At 43.4% G+C, this 27,669-nt stretch overlaps 1 protein-coding gene across 1 annotated transcript in view; it reads left to right on the forward strand.

Annotated features, from left to right (window-relative positions):
- Positions 1–27,669, forward strand: part of CAMTA1 (calmodulin binding transcription activator 1) — a 1,074,576-nt gene that overhangs the window by 486,801 nt on the left and 560,106 nt on the right. The gene's annotated exons all lie outside the window — the stretch shown is intronic.

Consider the following 27,669-nt stretch of genomic DNA (forward strand, 5'->3'; position numbering starts at 1 on the left):
CCTCTTGTGGGTTTCCGAGACGAATAGAAAACCTCATCTTTCTCCCATGGAGCGACTGGTATTTCGAACTGCTGACCTTGTGGCTAGCAGTCCAATGAGTAACTACTATTCCTCCAGGGCTCCTTCCATTTCCCACCAATAGAGATAGATAAAGGGGTCCTGGCGGTGCTGTCAGTCAGGTTTGGGCTGTTAACTGCGAGGTCAGCAGTTCAAACCCACCAGCGGCACTCCAGGAGAAAGGTGAGTCTGTTAGCTCTTGTCACGATCTACAAAGCTTCAGAAACCCTAAGGAGGGTCACTATGACTCGACATTGACTCGATGGTAGTAGGTTTCTGGAGAGAAAGTGGTCAGACTGCAACCTGTCAAAGGTGGAAAGCTTTCGAGACCTGGAATAACAAGATGGACTGGTTGAGTCCCCACTCAAGTTTCATCTGTAGACAGCAACTTGTAGTCCCTAGAGAAGTGGTTATGCATTGGGCTGTGATCCACAAAGCCAGCAGTGTGAAACCACCAGCCGCTCCTCCAGAGAAACACGGGGATTTCTACTTCCATAAAGGACTACAATGTTGGAAACCCACAAGGCAAGTTCTACCCTGTCCTGTAGGGTCGCTATGTGTTGGCATCAACTGGTTGGCAGTGAGTTTGGTTTGGGGCATAAGGGAATAAAGGCGCATCTGATTAAATGTGTATCTAGAAAAACATGGTTCCTTGGAGGTTGATCTGTCTAGACCCACAGAGCTTCTGATCAGTGGATGGCCACGCAGGACAGAAGGACAGAAGGAGGACAAGCAGTGTAGTGGTGCTCAGCATGTCACAGGGCAGTCACCCTCCCCAGCCCCAGTGCACGGCCAGATTTGGGGATGATTTATATCAAAACAGTCTAAAGCGTTTGCTGGCTGGAAGAACTAATTTCCAATAAATCAGACAGGATTCTCTTGGGAGCCAGAAATAGATGAGAGCAAAAGAAATTGTTGAGCAATAAAGAGACGGGTTCTAGATATCTTAAAGTGATATTTAAATGGACAAAGTTGATATAGCTGTCTTTCCCCCTCTTGTCCTCCCACGTCTAGGAGTAAGATTTAAGTCTATGGCAAAGTCATTATAGCCAGGAATTATTCACCGGGAGACTTTCAGCATTTCATGCACATCCCACTTAATGGCAATTTTAATATTCCAGTTCCAGTCCTAAATTGTAACGAAGAGGCATTAATTGCTTGGTTCCCTGCAAAGTCCATACAATTAAGAAAAAAAGCGTTTCTAGAAAAAGTTCAAAAATTTGGTATGCGAGGCAGAACTTTCATTATCTAATTTAGTCCTTTTTTTCTAATTAAAAATTTTAAATGGCTCTATATGTTATTTTCGGTGAGTCCACAAGTCCTTATTGCCCATGTACTCATCACCTGGCATCATGCAGCGGGCCTTGGCGAGTACAGGCAAATGGAATCTGTGTGTGGTTGCTTACTTTCCAAAAGTGTACATTTCAAGGGGAAGATTAAGACATGATCCATCTGTGTGGGAGCGCCTGCCAAGATGAGAGGGCAGAAGGATTGCCCAGGGCTACCATACTCTCAAATAGCTGCAGGCTGGCGAGGCTTTGGGGGCCCAGAAGCCCCTGCTAGACTGTGGGGCGTTGGGATGAGAGGATGCCCTCTCACAGTTGGGGGACAGCTGTGGCCATAATGGAAGGCAGGAAGGAATTTTCCCAGCTCCCCAAGGAACGGAGAAGCTTTTCCAGCCACCACATTGGTTCTGCCAGACACCAACAGGCTGCAATTAGCATCTTTGCCCTGGAAGTCATGGGCTCACAGCATCCCAAACCTGGAAACTGACTATTCATTTTAGGATGAGAAAACAAGATGCTCTTGGGAGAGGGAAGAGGGGGAGATTGAGGGAGAAAAGGTGCCTCTGCAGGTCCTGTTTATTATAAGAGGGGGTACCCCCCAAACCTGGAAAAAAGCCCCCCCCCCGCAGAGCTTCCATGGAATGCATTTTTGCCATTAGGTGAGCATCTAGCAACTTACTCTGAGTTAGTGCACCTAGTGGTGTCAACTGGGAAGGTTCTCTTTGGTCACAGTGAATTTTTCCTAAAAGCAGTTTCTCTGGAACCTCATTTTTTGTGATGGCTGATTTAAGAGAAGAGTGTGTCACTGTGAAATTTTATTTCCTGCTCAGGAACATGTCCCAGAAACTGCGGTGATGTTGAACACAGCTTACAAGGACAGCACTATGAGAAACATTCAAATGTAGGAGTAGTTTTCTCATTTCAAAAAAAGTGAAATGTCAGTTGATGACAAACCTTGTTCTGGACGTCCATCAACTTCCTGAACAGAGGAAAGTCTTGACAAAATCCGTGCATTTGTGCTTGAGGACCGACAACAGACCATTGACGAGATGGGGGGTTATCTGTACTCTCTTGGAGCTCAGCTCAGTGAATTTTAAAGGAAGATTTGGGAATGAGAAGGGTCACTGTGAAGTTTGTTCCTTGGGTCCTGACGACCAGGAAAGAGTGTGTGGACTGAAAACATGCTGTGCTTTGAAAGAACAGCTCTACAGTGACCCAGCATTCTTTCCCAAGGTCATTACTGGTAACAAGACATGGTGCTATTCCTAGAACCCTGAAATCAAACATCAAACAAGCCAGTGGAAGACATCACCATCACCTCACACCCCAAAAGCTCATCAAGTGAAATCAAAGATCAAGATGATGCTTTTTTTTGGTGAGGGGGGATAGTGCATTTGGAGTTCATTCCACCAGGTCAGATTGTTCATCAAGCTTTCTATTTAGAGGTTTTGAAAAGAGTGTGTGACCAAAAAGGCCTGATTTGTGACAGATGGGGGACTGGTGTTGCCACCACGACAATGCACCTGTTCATGCAGCTATATAAGTGTGATAGTTTTTGGCAAAAGCCAGCATGCCTCTTTTGCTGCATGCACTTTTTTCACCTCACCTCACTCCACGTGACTTCTTTTGTCTCTGAAAATGAACAGGGACCTGAAAGGACAGCAATTTGACAATGTACAAGAGGTGAAGACAAAAAAAAACCAAAAAACAAGAGAGGTGCTGTCAGCCATCCAAACAGATGAGTTTGCTTCTAAGAATTGAGTAGCAGATTTGACAAATGTATTAAGTGTAATGGAGAGTACTTTCAAGGTGATAAGGTGGTTTTGTAAAAAAAATAAAATTGAATGCATAGCTTTGAAAAAAATCCATTTTGGGGAGTACCTCCTTGTACGCGCATGCTTGTTGCTATGAAACTGAGCAGGTTTCATTGGAGCTTCAAGACTAAGGTGGATAGGAAGACAGGCCTGGAGACTAAGTTCTGAAAACCAGCCAATGAAAATCTAATTTATCCCAATGACCTAGTCCACAGCCAATCATGGAGATGGCACGGGATCAAGCCTTTTGCTCTGTTGTGTATGAGGGTCACCAGGAGTCAACAGCTGCCTCATTTCTCCTCCCAACCACCATGGTCTTTGAGGTAGTTAGTTTATTGTGCCAACCTGGCCGATAAACACATGTGGGGTTAATTGAAGGGCAGAGGGATAAATGGCTCGGTGAGCCTCTCCTTTTGAGATCTCGGGTTTCTTGCTTTGTGATGGTCAGACCAGGGTGCAGCTGCCTTAGCCAGTTCCCTGCTTCAGCTGGCAAGCTGACTTCCTGCAAGGCATCCTCAAGTAGAAGCTGCATGGACCTACCCCAAGGCAGCCTTGGGTGCTGGAGCAGCCGTGTGGAGACCCCTGCCAGCTCCGAAATGTTTACACATTCACTGACTCGGCTTTCCTCCTACAGTCGGCATCATTGAGTCTGTTTTGTGAGATGGAGGAGGACTTCGTGGATTGGTGTTGGACATATGGGTCAATGGGTTAATGTTGGACTTGTGGGCTTGGGTAGCACTGGGTTGGGATGTTTTCTTGATGCACACTTAGCCTTTATATAAAACTCTCTCTTAGACATGAGTTTCTGTGGATCTGTTTCTCTAAAGTACCCAGGCTAACACAGTCTTATTAACTCCACTTTTCCTGTGGGATGACACTCTGGGAGGTGGCAAGTTTGCCTCAGGGCTCTTAGCCACCAGGTTGCAGAGTGCCCTTCATCCCTGCCCTGCTCTCTCGGGACACTGAAAAAAAGTCCATGGATAGCAGCCCAAGGCTGATCTCATTCAATTCTGGGAGAGTGGTATGCCCAGAGAACCCACGAATCCAATGTCTTGCATAAAAACCAGAATCCTTCCAGCAGTTGACCCTGTTGTCCCCAGTTTGGCACTCTTAGTGGCCTGGCCTCTCGGGAATCAACCCTGCACCTGTGATACTCAGACAGGGACTGCCCCCTCTCCTGGACCTAGCCTCTCCGGGGATGCTCAGGTTGCCATCGTGAGTGAGAAGCCTATTACGAAAGATGGGGACTGGCACAGGCTGTGCCTGATGTCCTCCCTGTGGAATCATTAGAAGGGTTAGCAATTTGTCTCTCTCACATCGCTCCTTTTCTTGGGAAGACTCTGAGTCTCCCCACATCATCTCAAGTAAAACCCGTGCTGGCCAGCACCACCCCACAGCCCCAAATACCTCTCTGATGTCATTTCAAGGTCTGAGCCTTGTACCCATCAGCCACACTGGCTTCTTCAGCCGATGGTTCCCACTCCTGTGGGTCTCTGTTAGGGCGGTCGCCTCTGCTTGGCGCTGCCTCTCTCCCATTATCCAACGGCTCCTCATTCCTTTGTTAAAAATCTCCTTCCTGGGAAGTCTCTGGGTGGTGCACATGGTTACTTGCTTTTGCTGACCCAAACGTTGGGGGCTTGGGGCCACCAAAAGCATTTCAGAAAAAAGGTCTGGTGATCCTGTTTCCAAAAGCCCAGCCACTGAAAACTCTGTGGAGCCACACACACGAGCACATCTCCAGTTAGAATCAGCTGCATGGCCCACATGAGGCTGTTCACAATACATAAGCCTAAGTAAGCTCGTGCTTGCTTTGCTTATTGGGTACTACATCTAAGGAGAAGAGGGACCATATAATACTGCATTGTTGGAAGAGGGGAGGATAGAAGAATGGATGAACAGCAGATCGTTTTGTTTTAATGTAAAACTTTATTATGCAATATTTAAGATGTATAGATATATAAGAGATTGCAGGAATATGGAAAGGCCTGTACCCACCACCAGCTTGAGAAATAAAACACAGTTATGGTATCCCTCTCCAAAGGTAACTGCTACCATAGAGGCTGCTATATTTTTGTTATATAGGGACATGTTTCTAAACAATGTTCTAAAACTTTATACAAATGGCATTGTACTGCACAATATGCTTTCCAAAACGTGTTAAGTTATTTGTTTGTTTGTTTGAAATAATTTAAGAAGGACTGAGGAGTTACAAAATAGCACAAAGACTTATTGTATATCATTATCTCAGATTCCACAACGAACATTTTACAACATGTGCTTAATTAGCGATCCATCTATTTATCTCTCATTGTGCATCTATGTAACTTTAAATCTTTTTCTAGATTGTATATTTTTTTCTGAAACATATATTTCCCCCTGAACAATTAGAGACTAAGTTGACAACCTGATGTTCATCTATCTCAAAATCCATTATTTTGTATTTTCCCTAAACCAAGGATCTTGATCCTTGACACAATGATCAAAATCAGGAGATTTAAGTTGATAGACTACTATTTTCCAATTCTCAGGTCTTAATGGACATTGTCCCACAGAGGTTCTTGATATCAAAATTAAGATTTTAGGGGTTTGGTTTTGCCTTTTTATGGTCCAAGGTTCCATCCAGGGTAGTTGTCCTGCCTCATTAGGATCTTCCCATCTGCAGCAATTCTGATGGTTGCTATTGGTTTTGTTTTGTTTTTAAATTTCTTGAATTTGATGTTTTTAAAGTGTACAGGCCAGTTATTTTGTAGACTGGCCCTTAGTCTAGTTGGTCTGAGATCTTGCATGGTTTGATCGGGTTAGATAGTTTTGTCCAAAATACAACCCAAGTGTTGATGTCCTTCTCAATACCTCATGCCAGCAGGTGTACGATGCCTTGCTATACCATTGCTGGTACCTGCTCATTTGGTGAAGGGGGTTTCCTTGTGGAAGCTTTTGTTTCCCTTTTGATAATTAGTAAGCCTATCACCAGGCGGTACTTAGAGATTATGTGAAGAGCTTGTTTCTAATCAAACTGTCTTTTTAATTAAAAATTTAAACAGCCTGGTTGAGACAGCATTTTCATTCCTTATAGTCTGGCAGGAGCCCTGGTGGCTCCAGGTTGTTCTCTTGCTAACCAGAAGTCAGCACGTTGAACCCACCCGCTGCTCCTGGGAGAAACACGTGCCCGTTGGTCTCGGTGAGGATGTGTGGATGCTTGGAAACTCAGAGGGGCAGCTCAGCTCTGTTATCCGTGGTCCCTGTGAGTTGAGATCAACTTGAAGCGTTTTTTCCCCTTTCAAAAAACATATGCACCTACCAGCAGCTGTGGTAGTAGAGTGGGTTACTTGTTGGGCTGCTAGGTGAAAGGCCAGCAGTCAAAACCACCAGCCAGGCCAGACGATGAGGTCTTCTACTCCCGTCAAGAGTTACCATCTCAGAAAACCACAGGGCGCTTCCATTCTGTGGCATAGAGTTACTCTGAGGGGCATTCTCCCCTGTGGCCACAGTGTAAGTTCATAGAGGTGCGCCATCATCACCAAGTCAGTGAGAAAACCTAGTGCCCTTTACGGACCACCCGCCGCCTGTGCCGTATCCTTGTCCCTCCTAGTCCTAAGCAACCCCTGACCTACTTTGTCTCTATGGCTTTGGAGAACCTGGGTTCCCAATGAAGCGCATCATAGATTACGTAAAGATTTTAACCAGCTTCTTTCACTAGCTTACTGCCGCATCCAAGTGGCAACATGGATTAACACTGCAGTGGTTTTTATGGTTGGATCATATTCCATTGGATGGCTATACCATATTTTGCTTGCCCATTCACGCCTTAATGGACACCAGGAGCTCCGGTGGTGCAGTGGTTATGAGTTGGGCTGTGATCGGCAAAGTCAGCAGTTCAAAGCCACCAGCCACTCTCAGGGAGAAAGATGGGGCCTTCTACTCGTAAAGACTGTGAAGAGTCACAGCTTCAGAAACTTGCAAGGGCAGTTCTGTCCTGTCCTGTGTGGTCCCTAAGCATCGACGCTGACTCGATGGCAGTGAGTTCGATGCTTTGCTTTCTGAGTTGCTTTCGTTTTTCGATGCCTGTGAATAATGCTGTTCTGAGCGTGTGTGTAAATGTGTTTATGGACACGGTTCCATTTCTCTTGGGTGTAAACCTTGGAATGGAATTACTAAGTCACACAGTTACTCTAGAAGCAGCCTGCGGGAATGTCAGGCAGCTGTCCAAAGTGGCTGCTCCACTTTGTGTTTCTCCCCAGCAGTAGAGGAGAGTCTCAAATTCCCCACATCCTTATGAACATTGGTCTGAGATCCCCATGGTTTGCATTTTGAAACTACCAGCAGCTCTGCAGAAGGACGACTGGGCTTTCTACTCCCATAAACAGTTACAGTCTCAGAAACCCTCAGGAGAAGTCAGTATTGACGCTGGAGAGCAGTGAGTTCAGTTTGGTTTGGTTTGATTTGCTAACATTTATTATTATCTGATTTTCTTTTTTTAAATTCTAGCCAACTTAATGGATGCAATGTAGTCTTTCACTGTAGTTTGATATCATTTCAAGTGATTCCTAAAGATGTTGAGAATTTTCCATGTACTTATTGACCATTTTGATGTTTTTTTCGTGGAAGAAATGTCTATTCAAATCCGTGGCCCCATTTTAATTGGGTTCCTTATCTTTGTATTATTGATTTACAGCTGTCAATCTGTCACACGGGGATGGCTTATGTGTCAGTGTGAGGCTAGACATTATGCCACCTGCATTTGAAATTCTAATCGGGTCACCCTACTAGACAGTTGTCAGTGGGGGTTTTCAGAAAGGCCTGAAAATCTACTTCTAGATATTAGCCAACGAGCACCCTGTGGGTCGTAACCATTCTCTGCTATCGTGTTGGAAGATGAGTGCTGCAGGTGGGCGGCTTTCATGATATGCAGTGGCGGCAACACTGTATCGGGGCACACCACCCATCATGACGGTGCAGGCCAGCCACCATTTCCTGCTTCTCTGCCTGGAGTCACCAAGAGCCGGGACTGGCTTGATCATAGCTAACAACAGCTGAGCTTTTTATGTATTTTAGATATAGCTCTTAGAGATATGTGGCTTACAAATGTTTTCTCTGCTCTGTAACTTTTCTTTCTAAATCATTTTATTGGGGCTCATACAACTCTTATCACAAACCATACATACATCAATTGTGTAAAGCACACGTATACATTTGTTGCCCTCATCATTCTCAAAATTTGCCTTCGGCTTGGGTTCCTGGAATCAGCTCATTTTCCTTTTTTTCCCTTCCCCTCCCTCCCTGTTCCCCCTCCCTCATGAACCCTTAATAATTTATAAATTATTATTTTATCTTATCTTACACTGCCCGGCATCTCCCTTCATCCACTTTCCTGTTGCCCATCCCCCAGAGAGGAGGTTCTATGTAGATTCCCGAGATCGGTTCCCCCTTTCTACCCCCCTTCCCTCCTGGCATCGCCACTCTCACCATTGGTCCTGAGGGGTTCATCTGTCCTAGATTCCCCATGTTTCCAGATCCTAATTGTACCGCTGTGCATCCTCTGTCTAACCAGGTTCACAGGTAGAATTGGGATCATGATAGTTGGGGGGAGGAAGCGTTTAAGAACTAGAGGAAGGTTGTGAGTTTCATTATTGCTACACTGAACCCTGAGTGACTCATCTCCTCCCCACTACCCCTCTGCAAGGGAAGTCCAGTTGTCTACAGATGGGCATTGGGTCCCCATCATGCACTCCCCTCATTCACGATGATATGAATTATTTTACCCCACCTTTGTTGCTTGATACTTGGTCCCCTCAGCCCTTCGTGATCACACATGTTGGTGTGCTGCTTCCGTGTGGGCTTTGTTGCTTCTGAGCTAGATGGCCGCTTGTTTGCTTTCAAGCCTTTAAGTCCCCAGATGCTATATCTCTCAATAGCTGGGCATAATCAGCCTTCTTCACCACGCTTACTTATGCACACATTCGTCTTCGGCGTTTATGTGGGGAAGGTGATCACACAATGATGGTTTTTGTTCTTTGGTGTCTGCTACCTGATTCCTTCAACACCTCATGTTCACTTAGGCTTGTGTGCTTCTTCTCTGTGGGCTTTGTTGCTTCCGAGCTAGATGGCTGCTTGTTTGCCTTCAAGCCTTTAAGATCCCAGACGCTATATCTTTTTAATAGCCGGGCACCATCACCTTTCTTCACCACGTTTGCTTAAGCACACGTCTGTCTTCAGTGATCATGTCAGGAAGGTGGGTATCATGGAATGACCGTTTAGCAGGGCGAGGTGCTATTGTATTGAGGGAGTGCGTGCAAGTAGGCCCAATGTCCACCTGCTACCCTACTACTGAACCTATAAATATATGCACATAGGTCTATTTCCCCCATAATCATATATATATTTACATATATACATGTCTGTATTTAGGTTTCTATGTATGCTCTTTGCCTGCTACTCCTTTCCTCTATTTCCTTACGCTTTCCTCCTGTCCCACTACCATGTTCAGCCTTCATTCTGGTTTCAGTAATTCCTCTCAGTTACCTTGCCCTTGGTCACTCCCTACCAGTCCTCCCATCCCATCCCTCCACTGGCTTTGAACCACTCGTTGTTCCTTTGTCCCTGGGTTGGCCAACACCTCCTCCCTTCCCCTACCTCCCACACTCTGTGTCCCTCCGGGACCGTTGGTCCCATTATTTTCTTCTCTCATTGTTTGTCCAGCCTATCTTATCTAGGTGGACCTGCTGATATAGTAATATGTGCATAAAAACACGGATGGCTTTGACAGCACCAAAGTGGCACATAAGAACATAGCGTCGACAGCAGCAATGCTGTCATGCTGACAAACAAAAAAGTCACTGACATACAAAATTTAAAAGAAGAGAAAAAAAGAAAAACAAAACAAAAAGACAGCAAAATAAGCAAACAAACCAAACCTGTTAGTAGTTCAAGGTCTGTTTGTTGACCTTTAGGAGTGTTTTCCGGACGAGTCTGATGGGGTGCCACATCCTGGCTCCAAAGTCCATCCTTTATACTCCCTTGGGACCTCCTTGCTCTGCTTCCCTTGCCACTCCATTGCACGCCCCCAGAGTTTTGCCTCAGTATGGTGGGGTCAGCTCAGTCGCACATCCCCCACTGTGTCTCAGGTGCTGTCCCGTGTAGGGCCATGGGTCAGTGCAGGATGTTGCATCTCGCCATGGGGACGGCTATATGGTCCTCTCTGTACATTGGGCCCTTCGAGCCGGCCTATCGTCTTCTGAGCTTGGTGGGCCCAAGTATGCTCTGCTCCATTCTTCCTCCTTCCTTTGCTTCAGCTTCCTTCTGGGTGTGGTGTGGTAGGTCAGTTCCTTTCCAAACCAGATGATCTGTTTTCATTTTTTGTGGTACTCCCATGTAACTTTTTTTTTTACCACTTTAATGATACTATCATATGACACACAACAGTTTAATTTTTATGAAGTCTAACTTTCTGTTTTTGTTGTTACTCATACTTTTTTGTGCACTATCTATGAATTCAGGAGCCCTGGTGGCACAATGGTTACTCGTAGGGCTGCGAACTGCAAGGTCAGCAGTTCAAAACTACTAGCTGCTCCTCAGGAGAAAGGACTTTCTACTCTTGTAAAGGATTATAGTTTTGGAAACAACTGTCCTTTAGAGTCGTTATGGGTCAGATATTGAAAGTATCTTGTACTGGCAAGAAAAGCAAACAAATCTGTCTTAGAAGAACTACAGCCAGAATGCTCCTCAGAGGCAAGAGTGGAGAGACTTCATCTCACACACTCTGGACATGTTATCAAGAAGACAAGCGTCTGGAGAAGAAAATTCTACTTGATAAAGTGGAGGGGCAGTGAAGAAAAGGAAGACCCTCTACAGGATGGATGGACGCAGTGGCTGCAACTATCAACTCAAACATGACAGCAATTGTGGGGGTGCACGAGATGGGCAGTGCTTTGTTTGGGTGTGCATGGGTTCACTACGGGTCGGAGCTGGCTTGAGGGTATCGAACCACACCAGCAACAAGATCTAAGAATCTATTTCCAAATCTAAGTTCATGAACAATCACTCCTCTATTTTCTTCTAAGATTTTGTAGTTTTCTCTCTTACAATTAGCTATCAATCCATTCTGAGTTAATTTTGGGGGGGCGGTTATATGGTGTGAGGTAAAGGTCTTTCTATATGGAATGTTTTTTCAAAGTTATGTATTTTAAATATATTTTTTTATTTTTCAAAACAACCGTATCACCTTCCAAGTAATCTCCATTACACTTAATATATTTGTCAACTCTGCTATTTCATTCTTGGAAGCACTTTTCAAACTCATCTGTTTGGATGGCTGGACGCACCTCCCTTGTTTTTTTTTCTTCACCTTGTCTACCTCTTCAAAGTGCTGTACTTTCATGTCCCTCTGCATTTTCAGAAACAAAAATAAGTCAAACAGAACAAGGTCAGGTGAGCAAGATATGTGGGGCAAGAGGATATATATGGGGCAAGTAAGGCATGCTGTTATTTTTGCCAAAAAATGGCACTCTGAGATGGCTGTTTGAGCAGGTGCCTTGTGGTGGCAAAACCAGTCCCCTGTCTGTCACAAATCAGGCCTTTTTGGTCACATACTGTCACACTATCTTTTCAGAACCTCTAAATAGAAAGTTTGATTAACAGTCGGACCTGATGGAATGGATTCCAAATGTAATACAAGATGACATTTTCATCCATTCGGGAAGATGACGGACACCCAGAACAAGGTTTGTCATCAATCAACATTTCACCTTTTTTGAAATGAGAAAACCACTCGAACACTTGAATTTTTCCCACAGCGCTGTCCTTGTAAGCTGTGTTCAGTATCACAACAATTTCTGTGGCATTTTTCCTGAGCAGGAAACAAAATTTCACAGCTGCACACTGTTCTCTTAAATCATCCATCACAAAAAATTAGCAAAACTGCTTTAAGGAAAAAAATTGACTGTGACCAGAGAGAACTTCCCAGGTGACACCACTGGATACACTAACTCAGAGTGAGTTGCTGGATGTTTGCTTAGCGTACTACAAAAGCTCCGCCCCGCCCAGAACAATTCGGTTTTTTGGGTTTTTGGGTGCTCCCTGGTATACTGCATGTGACCATACAGTTGTCCCAGCACCGTTTGTTGAAAAGATCAATTTTCTCTCATGAAATGATTTCGGCACGCTTGTTGAAAATCAGTAAAACCAATATAATGGGTTTATTTTCAGACTTTCAATTTGATTCCATGGCTTTATGCCTCTCCCTGGGCCAGCATCACGCTTCTTGACTACTTTTGCATTGCAGTAAGTTTTGATATTAGGAACTGCGAGTCCTCCTGCATTAGATGATCTTGAACTTATCTTTTCAGTTGTGTTCAAAAATCAACTATGATTCTGATTGTGGGTTGTGTTGAAGCTGGAGACGGATTTCTGAAGGGTGGCCATGTTCGCATTGTTGAACCTGCCAATTCTCGAATGTGGGATGCTGCTCACTGACACCCCGAGGGGTAGATGACACTGTCCCCGGGGGTGATACCAAAAGGACTGTCTATAAAATTGTGGTACAGTTTTGTAACAGAAAACACATTATATTTTATAAAGTGATCCCTGTAGTTAGTTATAACAACAAAAACATTAGCTTATATGTACCCCTGTACCTAGCAGGCTAAAATTCCATACTAATTTACATTTTGAGCCTTCTAAGGGGCTGCAGTCAGAGCTGCCACTTCCACCCAATTACAGTGATGCTTTACGTGCCATGGTTTCATCAGATACATTCGAGTTTATCCCAAGAATGCAAGGGCGGTTCAACATTTAAAAATCAATTCATATAATACATGATATCAGTCAAATAGAAAGCAAAGCTGAACAATCACATCAACAATGCAGAGTGTAAATGCTCCGTGGCCATATGTGAACTCTGGCTTCCCTATTGCCAAGGGGCAGGGATCAGCACTGCCTTCTGCTCCACCCGTCCTTCCCTACTTTGACATCATCCCCGCATGGCACGCGACCTCTCTGCTGGGCTGGAGAGTTCCTTCCCATTGCACACACTCCAGGTACATGCTGTTTCCGTGTCATTGTTCATAGAGTGGCTGATTTTGTCAAATTTTCTGGTGATTTAACTCCAGTAGTATGGTAATTAGTATTCAGAAACCTATATCAATAGCATTTTTGAGAATGAAGTAGTAATTAAGGAGAAAGGAGGGGAAAAATTTTAAAAGACTTCCTCGCAATTGCTAATGTTGCAACTAATAACGTTGTAATTCAATGTGGAAAGATTTTTACAAGACACTTTTGTTGCTAGTATTAATATAGTCTAAGAAATATTACAGTTAATCAATTTACAATTGTATTTGTCACGTATTATTCTCTGATTAAAACCGATCATCAGCACTGAGGATTCTGTTTGGTCTAGTGCATTTGGGGCGTCCCTTCGGAGGAGTGGCTCCTCGGGGTCCCCGTGATACCCCTGGGATCCTTTTTCATTTATTTATGTCTTCAATGCTTCCCAATGTTTGCAACGTTCAGCGCATACGTCTCCCACGTATTGTGTTACATTTAGTCTGCTCTTTTTTGAGGCTATTATGAAAGAAACTGCTTTCTTTATTTCATTTTTTTGATTGCTCATTGCAAGCATATAAAAAGACAACCGATTTTTGAATGTTGATCTCTTAACCTGGGCTCGTTTTTCAGTCCAAATTTGGGCCCGTCTCTGGACTAGGACATCGGGCTAGTAACAGTTAGCGAAAGGAAAACCCTCAGTGCGGTCAATCAACACCGCGGACACGAAGTCGTCGGAGAAAAGAGCAATGCTGGGCACCGCGCAGGGCTGTGCAGCGTTCTGTCCCGCTGTACCGAGAGCCGCTGTGAATTCAAATCAACTGGAAGGTGGAAAACCGCGTCTTTTAGTGGATGTACTGGGACTTTAGATTAGGATCATTCCATCTCTGAATAAAATACTTCTTCCTTTCAAATCTGATGACTTTTATTGGTTTTCTGCCTATTGGCCTGGTTGGAACCTCCAGTTCAACGTTGAACAGGTTATCTTGCCTTACCCCGCCTCTTAGTGGAAAAGCATCTAGTTCTCCGCTATAAAGTTTCATGTGAGTCGTGCTTTTTCATAGATAGTCTGTATTGGAGAGAGGATGTTTTCTTGTCTTCTTTAATATAGATAAATAGGTAGAGATATGGATTAGATATAGATCTATACTTTTCTTCTAGTCTTTATTATATATATTCGATTATCTTATTTATATATATAAATTTTCTTCTGTTCTTTTATATATGAGTTTATCCCCCCTCTCTCTCCCCTCTCTTCTCCCACTCTCCTCCCTTTTTCCATCCCCCCACTCCCCCCCGAAAATAAGAGTTTATCCCAGGAATGGTTTACCATTCAAAAACCAATTAATATAGTATCAATTAAATCAAAAAAGCAAAGTCATCCATCTATCGATAGATGCATGCTGGCAATGCCAGGTGGCTGTATCGGAAGTCTGGCTTTCCTATTGCCACGAGGCAGGGGTCAGACATGCCTTGGACATACTCCATCATTCTTTCTCATTCTGGAAGCAACCATTCCTCAATGGCGCTCTCCTTGTCTGCTGGGCTGGAGCGTGCACTGCAATGGCTGTGTAGACCTCATAGACAAGACTCACCATTGTGAGGACTACTAGGGAATAATAACTTAAGTCAGGATCAGTTGACGGTCAGGATACAGTCGTTGGTTCTGAGCAACACCTCTCCTCAGCCATGTTTCTTTCTGGTCTCCCTCTCATCCATGAGGTGCCTTGACCTCTGCCTCTGTGTGCCAGAAAACCAGCCCTCCTGTCAGCAGTCTCAGTTCCAGAGGCTTCTCCTTATCTCCAGGCCACAGTGTCCGGTGTCTCTGGTCTTGGCCTCTGCCACTTCAGAAAGAGACCAAGAATGTGTTCTTCTGATGGTCCTGTGGTTTCTCTTCGGCTCCAAGAGGAGTGGCTCTAATGGAGATGTGGGTTTTGCCCGTTAGTTGAGCATTCCCCCAAGGAAAATGAAGGATGGTGTCTTAAGTCACATTTTCTGGCAGAGTCTAAAGATCCCATCAAGGACACAAAGAGTGTGACAGTTGGCACCCTCTCCTAAGGTCCGGACTTAGCCCCACCTGATTCCTGTCCATCAGTGTAGCAGAGAATTCCAAAATGGGCTTATAGCCACGGACATAGAGTTCAGAGTTTAAATGAATCACATAAGGAATTATGGGTAGGAGGGCCATCTGAACTGACTACATCTCAATGCAGAAAAGGTATTTGACAAAATTCAGCACCTTTCATAATAAAAACACTCAATACATAGGAATACAGTAGAACACTGGACCTCAATGCCAATCCATTCTAGAAGGAGCGTCGAGATACGATATAGTCGAGTTCCGAATCAATTGTTCCCATAAGAAATAACTGAAAATGCATTAATCCATTCTCGACCACCACGTTTTTACCCTCATCCTGCCTTTTAATGCAAAACATTGCACAGAAATTTCAAAGTAAATAAGTTCAGAGTTAAATAATACAATTTGAATAAGAAACACAACATTTAAGAAGTTTTTAACAACTACAGTATGGCCCATTCCTTGACATTGATGAGGCTCTGGATCTGTGGACACGGATGTGGAGAGGAGGGATGGAGAGAGAGTCGTTGTTTGGAAGGGGAAGCCCCTTCCATCAAATCAACTGGTAGCTGCTTTTCAGGAGTTTTTATCCCCTTCTTTGCCGTTTTTCATTAGGACCTGGCTGGCTTTCTCTAAAAATGTGGTCTGCTGTTGGTGTTTCCTTAACTGTGTTCTAAAAGGGTTTACTAAATTATTATCAACAACATCCATAACATGGTTAACTAGTTCCTTATGATGATTCTTTTAAAAAAACTCTTTCTTAGGACCCATGTTTTTTTAAAATCTAAAAACAGTACCAAAAAAGCCACAAAACTAAGAAAATTATAGCAATACGCTTGGAACATAGCCACAAAAGTTTTAAACAATGCGTACTAACCACGCCAACTTAACACCAAGTGACCGAAACACTAACTGCCTTTGCTTACAAAAATCAGGTGTGTTGGGCCAGATTCCGATGTTTTATTTGAGCTCCGATGCAAAATGTTTTCAACATTTCACGTCAACATCCGATTACGTCGAGTAGAGATGCGGTCAGTACCCGAGTTCTACTGTAGAAGAGAACTCCTCAACCTGATATGGGCCAATTGGAACCCCCACACAAATACACACAGCAATATGCATGAAAACATACTATTTTCTATTATATATTGATATGCTGCTGGATTAGACTTGCTAGTCTTTTGCTGAAGAATTTTGCATCTATTTTGTAAGGGATATTGGTCTGTAGTTCTCTATTCTTTTGATGTCCTTGTCGGGTTTTCGTTTCAGTGTAGTACTGGCCTGATAAAGTGATTCCTCCACCTATATTAATTTTGGAGAATTACCATTAATCTTTCTTTAAATGTTTGGTAGAATGCAGTAGTGAAGCCACCTGGACCTGAGCTTTCTTTTGAAAATGGTTTAATAGTGCTAATCATTCCATCTCATTTGTTAGACCTAAACCCACTGCCATTGAGTTGATTCCAACTCACAGTGAACCTTATATGGGATTTCCAAGTCTGTAAATCTTTACAGGAACAGACAGCTGAGGAGCAGCTGGTGGATTTGAACAGCCAACCTTGCAGTTAGCAGCCTACCCCATGACCCATAGCACTATCAGGATTCACTTGCTATAGTTCTGCCGATGTTATCAATTGCTTCTGGAGTCAGTGAAGAAATGCTGAGCCCATAACTGTCCTTCGGCTCCCAAGGTTGATTGCCACAAGACAGGGGTCAGACATGTCTCCAGCCTCTATTCCTTTTACTCTAGTATGACACCAACTCTCCTCCCGTGCTTTCTCTGCTGTGGGGTTTTATGGCCACACGGAGCTCACTAAAGATGCTCACAATCGTGGGGTTTATTAGGAAGTTAACAGGTTACAATGCAGGTAAGAAATACTCAGGATAAGAGCTGTTCATTCAGGATAGTTTTTCTCTGCCACGCCGGCAGGCAGACCTTCTCTCTGACCCTCAGCCTCTTGGCTTGTCCTGGTCTCTGCTGGGCTGGAGCAAGATTACAAGGCTCTTTGTGGACTGCCAACAAATGCCCAGAGGACATACCACTCCGCTATCAGCCTCAAACCCTCAGCCCCAGCTCCACGAGTCAGCCAACCCAGTTTCCCCCCTTAAATGCCCAGAGGCATCCCGCTCTACCAACAAAGCTCCTGGGCCAAAGCACTCAGCTTTCCTTGCTCCGTGGATTGGGAAGTCCACTTCCCTGTCTCACGCTCCCACTCCTGGCTGTGCTGTGGCTGCTTCTCTACCATCCATCTGGTGGGGAGGCTGCCTCGTGGACCAAGGAGGTGCAAGGATCTCAGCGTTCGAAGAACGGACCTATCTACCCTGACTCTTCTCTTTGGCTCTTCTCCTCTCCTATTCTGCTTCTGAGATGGCTCATTTTATACCAAGCAGCGTGACATCCACGATTAACCCTGTTCATAATCACTCGAAATGGAATCATATAATCCAATCTGTATCATCTCTCACCTTCTCACCCACACTATCAAGAAAACAAAAGCCGTTTGGTGGGGTAACGCAGGCTATGGCTAGAAGAACCGTATTAAATCATTCACTGTATTTCAGGCGGCTCTGATAGTTTGTGTCGATCTAATAATTTGTTTCATCTCAGTTGCCTGATTTGTTGGCATACAGTCGTGCATAGTATTTCTTTATATTCCTTTTTATTTTTCTGAGGTTGACAGTGATGTTCCTTCTTTAACCTCTGAATCGAATAATTTAAGTTGTCTCTCTTTTCATTTTGTCTTGAGCAGTATAACTTCATCAGGTCGATCTTTTCAAATAACCAGATTTTATTTTACCCCGATTCTTTCTTTATATATGCATTTGCATCCATATTTTTCTCTCTAAGCAGTGCGTTAGCTGCATTCTATAAGTTTTGATGTACTGTGTATATTTTATTATTCATCTCAAAATATTTTCTGATTTCCTTTCTGCCTAATGGTGATTTAGGACTGCATTACCTTTTCACATTTTTGTAAGTTTCCCAATTTTTTTCCTGTTGTTAATTTCATCCTGTTATGGTCAGACAGCATACTTTATTTTACCTTTCCTTTTGAAATTTGTTGAGATGTGTTTCGTGGTTTACACAGAGGGTGTACCATGTACACTTCCTTCCTGATCTTCTGTCAAGTTGTTTTGTCCTTTATTGAAACTAGAGGTGTGAAGTCTCTAATTGCTAATTAAATTTTTAAAAAATCTTTTGATGGTCTCATTTTTTAGCAGTTTTATTGATATTCACATCTCATATACCATACAATTCAATAGTTCAGCCATATTAAAAAGAGTTGTATAATCAACAACATAATCAATTTTAGAACATGTTCTTCTTTTTGGTACTCATTATTAGCTTCACATCCCCCCAACCTTCTCTACCAGACCCCCAAGAAACCATAATCTAGTTACTGTCTCTTTAGATTTTACCTATCCTGGATTTTATATACAGAAAAAAAAAACCCAAAACCACAAATATCAAACATAACACAAAACCATAAACAATAATAAATCAGATAAAAACCTCAATAGAAAAAAATCAGAAAGTATTAAAAACTAGAACAAATTTAAAATAGGTCAAAGGGCCATCAAATGATAAAGTGTCAAATTTTAATCTAATTGCATTTGCAACAATTCCACTTCCCAATACACTCTGTGTGATAGCAAGACTATTCACATCCTTGGTCTATGGTCAGAGGGAGTTGACCGGAGGCTGTCCATGTGTATTTTCCCTTCAGTTCTTCTTCTTCTTTTTAATGGAAACAACGTTAAAATGGGTCCATAGGGAAATCAAAGTATAAGTAAGGCATCATTCTGACTGCTATTTGTGAATGGATATATCGTTCTTAGTTTTCGCTTATGTCATTTGATTCACATTTACTGGGTGCGTATATGTTTATAACTGCTGTATCTTCCTGATACATTATAATTATAAAATGGCCTTCTTTAGATCTAGTAATGATCTCCTTTTTAAAACCTGTTTTTTCTGATATTAGCATAGTCATTTCACCTTTCCTGGGGTTCCTCTGTGCGAGAGTTATCTTTTTCTAACCTTTTAAGGTTTTTGTATCTTTGAATCAAAAGTATATCATGCATGCAAAAGTTATTAGACCTTTTATAATTTTTTCTTTTACTAAATATGTATTTTTGAGCGATTGGAAGAAAAGCCTCCCCTATCCCCAAGTTATACAATAACCCACCCACATTTCCTACTAGTATTCATAGGATCTTATTTTTTACCTTTACGTCTTCGATCCATTGGAATTTACTCGTGTGTTGGGTGTGAAATATGTATCCAATTTTATCTTTTTCCAAGTGGTTAGCCCTTGTCCCAGTAACATTTTTTTAAAAAACGATTCTTTGCTTCAGTGATCGGAGAGGTCATCTTTGACCTATACTAAAATTCCAAGTGTAACAGTCTCTGCCTAGACTTCTTTATTTCGCTTCTCTGTTTGTCTGTCATCGCCACGTTATTTTAGCTATGGAAGCTGGAGAGTATTATGAAGGTCAGATGGGGCTTAATAACCCCACCTCTCTGAGGCTTTTCTTTCTTAGTGTTTCCCCGGTGATTCTTGAAGATTCATCCTTCCATGTGAAGCTTAGTATCAATTTGCCTAGCTTCATCAAATTATATTAGATTTATAAATTCATTTAGGGGGAATTAACATGTTTCTGATGTTAAATTATCCTGTCCAGGAATAACTGGAGTATTTTCAATCATTCAAGATTTCTGTTCTGTGTAGTTTTTAAAAGTTTTTCTCACACAGATTTTGCATGTTCAGTGCTAAGTTTTGTCCTCCATGTCTTCTCTTTGTTTTTGTTTCTGTAAGTGGGATTTCCTGTATGTTAGTGATATCTGAATGTCAATTTTGTTTCCAGACACTTAACTAAATCCTGTTTTTGCTTGCATATTAAATGTGTTCTTCCCCCAATATATTTTCCTGAGCTTCATCCGTGTCGTTCTGTGTCTGCAGTTCTAGTGCAGGATTGGCAAAGTGCAGCTCCAGAGCCATGTGTGGTTCTTATATTACTTACACATAGCTCTGAAGGAAAGTTGAAAAACTTAAAGAGTATTATTCAGATCATGGAGATTTCATCCGTTTGTTAAAATATATTTATGGATCTCAATTAAGTCTTACACGGTTGTGAGGGACAGGATTGGCTCTTCCACCTCCAATGTTTGCTGACCCCTGTTCTGATTCTAGTGCAGTTACTTGCAAGGCTCTAGAGCAGCGGTTCTCAACCTTCCTCATGCCGTGACCCTTTCACACAGCTCCTCATGTTGTGCTGACCCCACAACCATAACATTATTTTTCTTACGACTTCATCACTGTCATTTTACTACTGTAATGAATCGGGCGACCCCCGTGAAAGGGTTGTTTGACCCCCAAAGGGGTGGCGACCCGCAGGTTGAGGACTCCTGCTATAGAGATTCCATTGTACAACTATACCACAATAGATTCATCTATTCATATATGTACAGATATTTACGGTAGATTGTTTCCTACTTGTTCAAATTGGCAGATAACATCCCCAAATAGTTCATGTCAGCTTTCACTTCCCTATGAAGGCTAAACGTCTCATCAGGAATCCTTTCCAATCTTGATGAGTCTCACACGGCATCTGTGTTCTCAGGGATATGCTTAGCTCTGTGCCTAGCTTGATCTTTGTATAACTCACAAGGGACTAGGTTTCAGCCACTCCCTCCAGTAGTATAGAGAGCCATGAACTTAGCATTAGATTGCATTATGGAAAGTGATAGCATTATATTAAATTACATTGTATTACTTTACATCCAGAGATAATCAGAGATGACTGACCCAGAGGATGGAGTAGAGTTGACAAGGCTGTAAATCTTTATATGAACGGACTGCCTCATTTTTCTCCTGCCGAGCCAATGGTGGGTTTGACCTGCCAACCTTTAGGTTAAGAGCCAAACACTTAACCCGCTGCACCACAGGGGTGTTAGTCCACTGGGATAGGAATTAGGGTTCCAGCACGTATTTTGGCGGAGGTCCAACTCAATGGATAATAACGACCTTTACCTTCAGAGGTGCACTTGCTAACCCATGAAATAAACCGGGCAGCTTCGTGCATGTTGGTTTTTTCTACTTTTGTGCATTCATTCACTCATTTTTCTGCTAAGCCAATATTCACCAGAATCTGACAATGATGTTGACATTCGTAGGGGCAGCCCGTTGGTTCCGGCGCATGGCAACCATGAGGACAACGTTGCAGCGTCCGGCACCATCCTCACCGTTGCCTGTGTGTTTGACTGCAGGGCCTCAGCCATTGGGCCAGTCCCTCTTTGGAGGGCTTTCCTCATTCACCCCCTCCACTGTACCAAGCATGGTGTCCTGCTCCAGGGACTGGGCTCTTCTGGTAACAGGTCCGAAGTGTGTGAGATGAAGTGTCATCATCCTTGTCTCCAGTGATAAGTTACTCAGAATGTACACACACGCAAAGAGCCTCTTCCATCCATGGACCTTACTGAGCAGGGAGTGTCTCTGCGCATCTGAGAGCTTGTGGGGTCCGAACCTCACTGCTCCTCTCGCCCTGGGCTAGGGTGATGGGAAGACGGGATAGGGCAGGGTCCTAACTTGAAAACAAGGAGATTCTATTGGGAGTGTAAATCAAGCCAGCCCACACGAGGCAATACACAATCATTCATGCATTTGTGTTTCGCTATTGTGTTGAGGAAGAGGTGCGCTTACCTATTCAGCATTCACTGCAGGCTGGAGGGGTTAAGAATCGCTGAGCCTTGATGGATGAAGAGAATTAAGGCAAGTAGGAAAAAAAGACAACTGACTCGGGGACAATAACTTGACTAAGTGGGTTGGGAAGCATGAAAAGCAAAAGAAAACTGGATTCCAACTCACTGCGGGTAACCCCGTGTCAAGAGAATAAATCGGCTTCATAGGGGTCTCTTGGAAGCAGATTGCCAGATCTTTCTTCTGTGACAGCAGTGGTGAGTTTGAAAGACCAGCCTTTAGGCTAGCAGGCGACAGCAAACCGTCATGCCACCGAGGGACCTCTGAGATCAAGCATTAAAGAACAACTCAACCAGGGTGCAGGATAGCACGGATGAAACACACAGTATCCCTCCAGCTCCTGGAGCTTCTTCACCCCCCACTATCATGACCCCAGTCCTGCCTTTCAGTTCTGCGACCGGAGCACGTACACTGGTACAGAGAAGAGCTCACAACACACAGAATGCAGATCAGATATACCCCTCAGGAATACAAATGGCAGTCGTGATACCAGGAGGCTTAGGGTAAGGTGAGGAAAGGAGGGGGAAAGAAACCATCGAGGAAGGGGAGACAGTGGTCAGTGTAAAGTATGAAAATGATAATAATTTATAATTTATCAGGGCGTCACAAAGGTGGGAGGGGAGTGGGAGGAGAAAGGAGGAGCTGATACCAAGGGCTTAAATAGAAAGCAAATGCAAGACATTAATGATGGCAACATATGTACAAATATGCTTGATACAATTGATGTATGAATTTTGATACCAGCTGTAAGAGCCCCCAATAAAATGATCCTAAAAAACAACAACTCACTGCCATCAAGTGATTCCAACTGATAGCAAGTCTATAAGCGCGGAACTGTTTCTGTGAGTCCCCTAGACTGTCAGTCAGTCTTTACAGGAGCAGAGAGCCCCGTCTTTCTGTAAAGATGCTGAAGAGACCGGCTTCAACAGACTGGAGTCTGTGTGTCATTCATCATATCCTTGGGACCCCCCACTTGCTTGTGGATCAGCCCTTGAATCCTTTTGCATTGGAGCCTGTGTGTTGGCATGGCCATTGCTAGGCAGAATGGCTAGACTCAGGCTGTGGTGGACCCTGTGCCTTAACCTCGCCCTGAGTCCGACACAAAAGCAGACTTCAATCATGAATCAAGGCCCATTCTGCTCCTGTGTGACTGCGGTTCGAACCCTTTTATTTTTATGTTTTTATTGTTGTTGAAGCTGGAGGGTAATTACCCTTGTCCTTAATAATCGCATTAGTTTCCTTGATGAGCGGAGATGCTCTTAGAGTCTCTGCTGGTAAAAAGAGGTGAGGATTAAGTTTTTCCACCTGCTGCTGGGGTGAGGAGGATGTCTCCATGCCAATTACTGCCTCCTTGACAGGATTAGCCACTCTGCTAATTGCTGCTCGGGAAAAACTGCCAAGTTTGTTGTTTCAGAGTTGGGTTTAAAAATAATGCAGATGCCATCTCGAATGCAAATTGCATTTGGTATTAGAGATGACTGTTGGTCTAGTAACACTTCAGAGTCGCTGCATATCTGAGACGGTGAAGAAGAGGAACCTTGCCCTGGGATTATTAAGTCAGTCTTTGCTGTCGGTTCAAGGTATCTTGAGACTGGATTCTTGGCACTCCGTTTGGGAGGACTCGGGGCTGTGTCAGTGTCGATATGCTGGAATCGGGCGGAATTAAGTGTGAAGCTACCTTGCTCTTCAGCCCTAGAACTTTGTCTGCCTCCTTCCTGTCCAGGAGGCCCTGACTGCGTAGCTTCTAGAACATTCCATGAAGGTCGGTTCTCCTCAGTGAATGTCAAATGGAAACCCCTACCCCTGCTTGATCTCCACGTCTGTGCGTGGCCACAGCAATTTCTGACCTCCAGAGCTTTGTGAGCCAGCCATTCCTCTCCACTGTGGACCAGGAAGACCAGCTCATACCAGAGAACAGCTTGCATGAGACAGCATCTTTACTTTATACGTTAGAAACGCCCAAGAGGTTTTCAGAATAGTACAAAGAAATCCCAAACACCCTTCACCCCGATTTCTCAGTTGCTGAAATGCTACCACGACTCAAGTCTAGGAGCAGTCGTGAAGCTGGCTCAGGACTGGGCTGTGTTTCGTCGGCTGTGTTGTGGTAAGGTCTCTATGGTCAGAATCACCTTGATGGCATGTAACCACAACCGCATCCACAACAAAACTATATTTGCTTTATTTTTCTCTCCCTCTGTATGTCTATCTGAATGAGGGGACTTCAAAAGAGCTCATGGGAAATTAGAGTAGAAGATCATGGAAGTTTTCCATAAACTTAAAAAAAAAACAAAAAACCTCCTATTTTATTCTGGAACCGTTGAGAGTAAGGTGTGGACATGATGTAAATTCTTTCTATTGTTGCGACTGTTAGGCGCTGGTGAGTCAATTTTTGGCTCATTGTGACCCCATGCGAATGAGGAGGACTGACCCATCGACTGCCCGGACGGTAATCTTTACGGAAGTGGATTACCATTCCATGCTCCTTCAGAGACTTTCAGTGGGTTCAGGATGCTGACTCTTCAGTTAGCAGCTGAACATTAAACCATGGTTCTCTCAGGACCCCTAGGCACTGGGATGTGCGTTTTCTAAAATCTAGGAATTCTCTTGCATCACCAAGTACAATAATTGAAATGCAGAAAACAACACAGCGGCAATACTATGGTCCCGTCTAGAGTCTTATTTCTGTTTAATCAATACTCTCAGTTATTCCTTTAGAGCAAAGTATAATCAGCCTCATCACCATCATCATCTAGTTCAGGATCCATTCCAAGAATCTCCACTGTATTTTGTTTTTATTTTTCTTTTTTTAAAATCTTCAATAATGTGGAATGGTTTTCAGTCTGTTGGTCTATTATGACTTCCATTGTGTTTGAATGTTGGATGTGCTGCCATCTTTACGGGAGCTGGTCACTGGGGCTTTTACCCCATGAAGCTGCTGGTGGATTCAAACCCCTGACCTGCTGGCTAGCAGTGCTTAACAATTGTGCCCAGGGGGCTCTTTGGAAGAGAGTGTAAACCTATGTAAACATTTCTTTAAAAAAAAAAAACAGACTCTCACCCACTTGTTTTATGATCCATTGATAATTCTTGCCTGAGCCAATTATAATGTTGGACAGATGGCGATTACTCCTTAATTTATTTATTCTGTGGTTCTTTCCACTCTACAGAAGAACATTTCCTTTCTTACAGTTATTTAGTCATTTATTTATTTATATTGATATGGACTCATCGGTTTCTATTTTACTCAATGGGTAACATATTTAGTGGGCTATATGTTTGCCCAATTGGTCATAATCTTGTTGTGTTGATAATTAAATTGCCAGATTTCGCCAGTGGGAGTCTCTTCAATATGACTGCTGTATCCTTTTGACAAAACCCCTTGTAATTTTCATCCCAAACATCTATTACAATTTTTTTTTCAAACCATAGAAAAATTCAACAGACTTTTTTGGTCTACCTATCAATGAGATTCCTTAATTGACATTTTTCTGTGATTGCTTTATCATATCTATGTGTATCCATTCATCCAGCAAGTTATCTTTATTTTTTATTGCATTTCAAAGTAAGTTTTGTACATTGGTACACCTCATCCTCAAGCATTTTTGGCAGGCATAATATTGTCTAGAATTCAATATTTGTTTACAGGTCTTTTTTAGGTAAAATGTATACTTTGTAAAGCAAACAAATATTAATTATACTATTTAATCAGTACTGACACATGCAGGCACTCAAGTTACACAAATCCCTTTTAAGAGAGAGAATACAGTCATCATCCTGAAAGCTCCCATTCATTTCTTCCCACTCAGCATTTGCCCCCAACCTCTGCAGGGACAGCCACTGTTCTGATACTTTTTTCCACCCAGGATTAGTTTTTGTTTTTGTTTTTCGGTTCCAAAACTCAATAAAGCGGTGTAATTTGTGCTCTTTTATGTCACGGTTATTTCACTCAGCAGAAGGATTTTGAGATTCATTCATGTTATCAAGTGTGTAAGGAGTTCTTACACTTTTAAAAAATTATTTCTTGCTGTTCCTTGCTCTCTGGGATAACAAAATTGTCCAGAATTTCCTTGTGCCTCCGTTGAAACAACTCTGGGATCCAGGCCATCTCCAAGGAGCTTTAGCATTCCTTTAGCAGCGAATACGTTCACTTACGGGGATGGTCAGGTTGTAACTATCATAAGAAAATCATGGTCTGCAGAAACTGTGATCACAAAATCAACAGATGGAAACATTAAGGATGACCACACGGCTACAAAACTGCCATTATATGTGGACAAACAGCTGCCAGATTACAATATCGCATAATGGCCAAATGATCATTCCATAACGTCACATCGCTGAGACTCACGGCCCAACCAAAGGAGCACGTAGCCCAAATCATCCCAACCAGCATCACGCTTGCCTTGCACCCTGGTGTTCTTCACTGCTGAATGTGTTTCATGAACGCAGAAAACAAATTGGAGTAGTTGATTTTTTACTATGGTCATAAATGGAAAATATCAGATAACAAGATAGTCAATAAGTGAGGGGAGGGTGTAATTTGTGCATGCCAAGTGTGCTCGTTGCTGCTGGTCTGTCATTGCGTCCAGACACACCCTCTCCCGGAGGAAGAGTGGAGGCCATGTCTGCCTTCATTTGGCCACACAAAGGAGGCTGAGAATCCAACGCCACACCAGCTCAAGCCTAATTACCACAAGGCAGAAATCGGACATGCCTCCACCCTGCATCCCCCGCTGATCCTATTCTGAGACCGGTCGTTTCTCTGACAGATCCATAATCCGTTGCAATGGCCACACAGAGCTCACAGACCATGTGCACGGTTATGGGATTTTTCAGGTCAACATAAGCCAGGATTAGAAAACACTGAGGATACAGAAGTGCCTCTTCTCAGCCAGAAACCAGTCTTTGTCTGCCCCCGCCTCTCGGTCGCAGGGTGCCTTGGCCTTTGCCTCTGTGGTCCATGAAGGCCGCTTGGTTCTTTGCCTCACAACCCCATGGTCGCAGCAGTGTGACTCCTGCTCAGCCGAGTCATTCCTTTGCTTCCCGGTCTCCACCATACCCTCCCAGACTCCGATCCCTCATGGGATCCACTGGTTCTTCTTTGATGGGCCAGGGATTCTCCATGTGTCTCAGAGTGCTCTCTCATGCACAGAGAGATGGCTGCATGGACTAGTCGCCTCTGTGAGTGTTGCTCACACCCTATTTGCACGATACTACCAAGTCATTTGGTGGGAGGTACAGAGTTGGATTGAAGAGCCACACTGCAACAATTTCACTTCACCACATTCCCGTAATAAAAAAGTAGCGTGTGTGTACACTCATAAATACACATACATGTATATATCTACATCTGTTTCTACACGTACATGTGCACACACGTGTGTGTGCATATCAAACCATGCACTCACAATGGTACCTAGAAGTTTAATCTCACTCGACAGCGTTCTTTCTAGACACACATCTTTCCATACACATAATCTCCTTCTCCCACAAGAATAAGTATGGCTCCTATTATCCTAAAGATATTTATTTTTTGAATCCTAACAACCAGGGGTGGAATTCTGCTGGTTTGCAGCAGTTCAGCAGAACCAATACCTAATTTTTTTGTGGAGTTTGGTGAGCCGGTTGTCAAAATG

Source organism: Tenrec ecaudatus, chromosome 1 (assembly GCF_050624435.1).
Source record: "Tenrec ecaudatus isolate mTenEca1 chromosome 1, mTenEca1.hap1, whole genome shotgun sequence".
NCBI classification, from domain to species: Eukaryota; Metazoa; Chordata; class Mammalia; order Afrosoricida; family Tenrecidae; genus Tenrec; species Tenrec ecaudatus.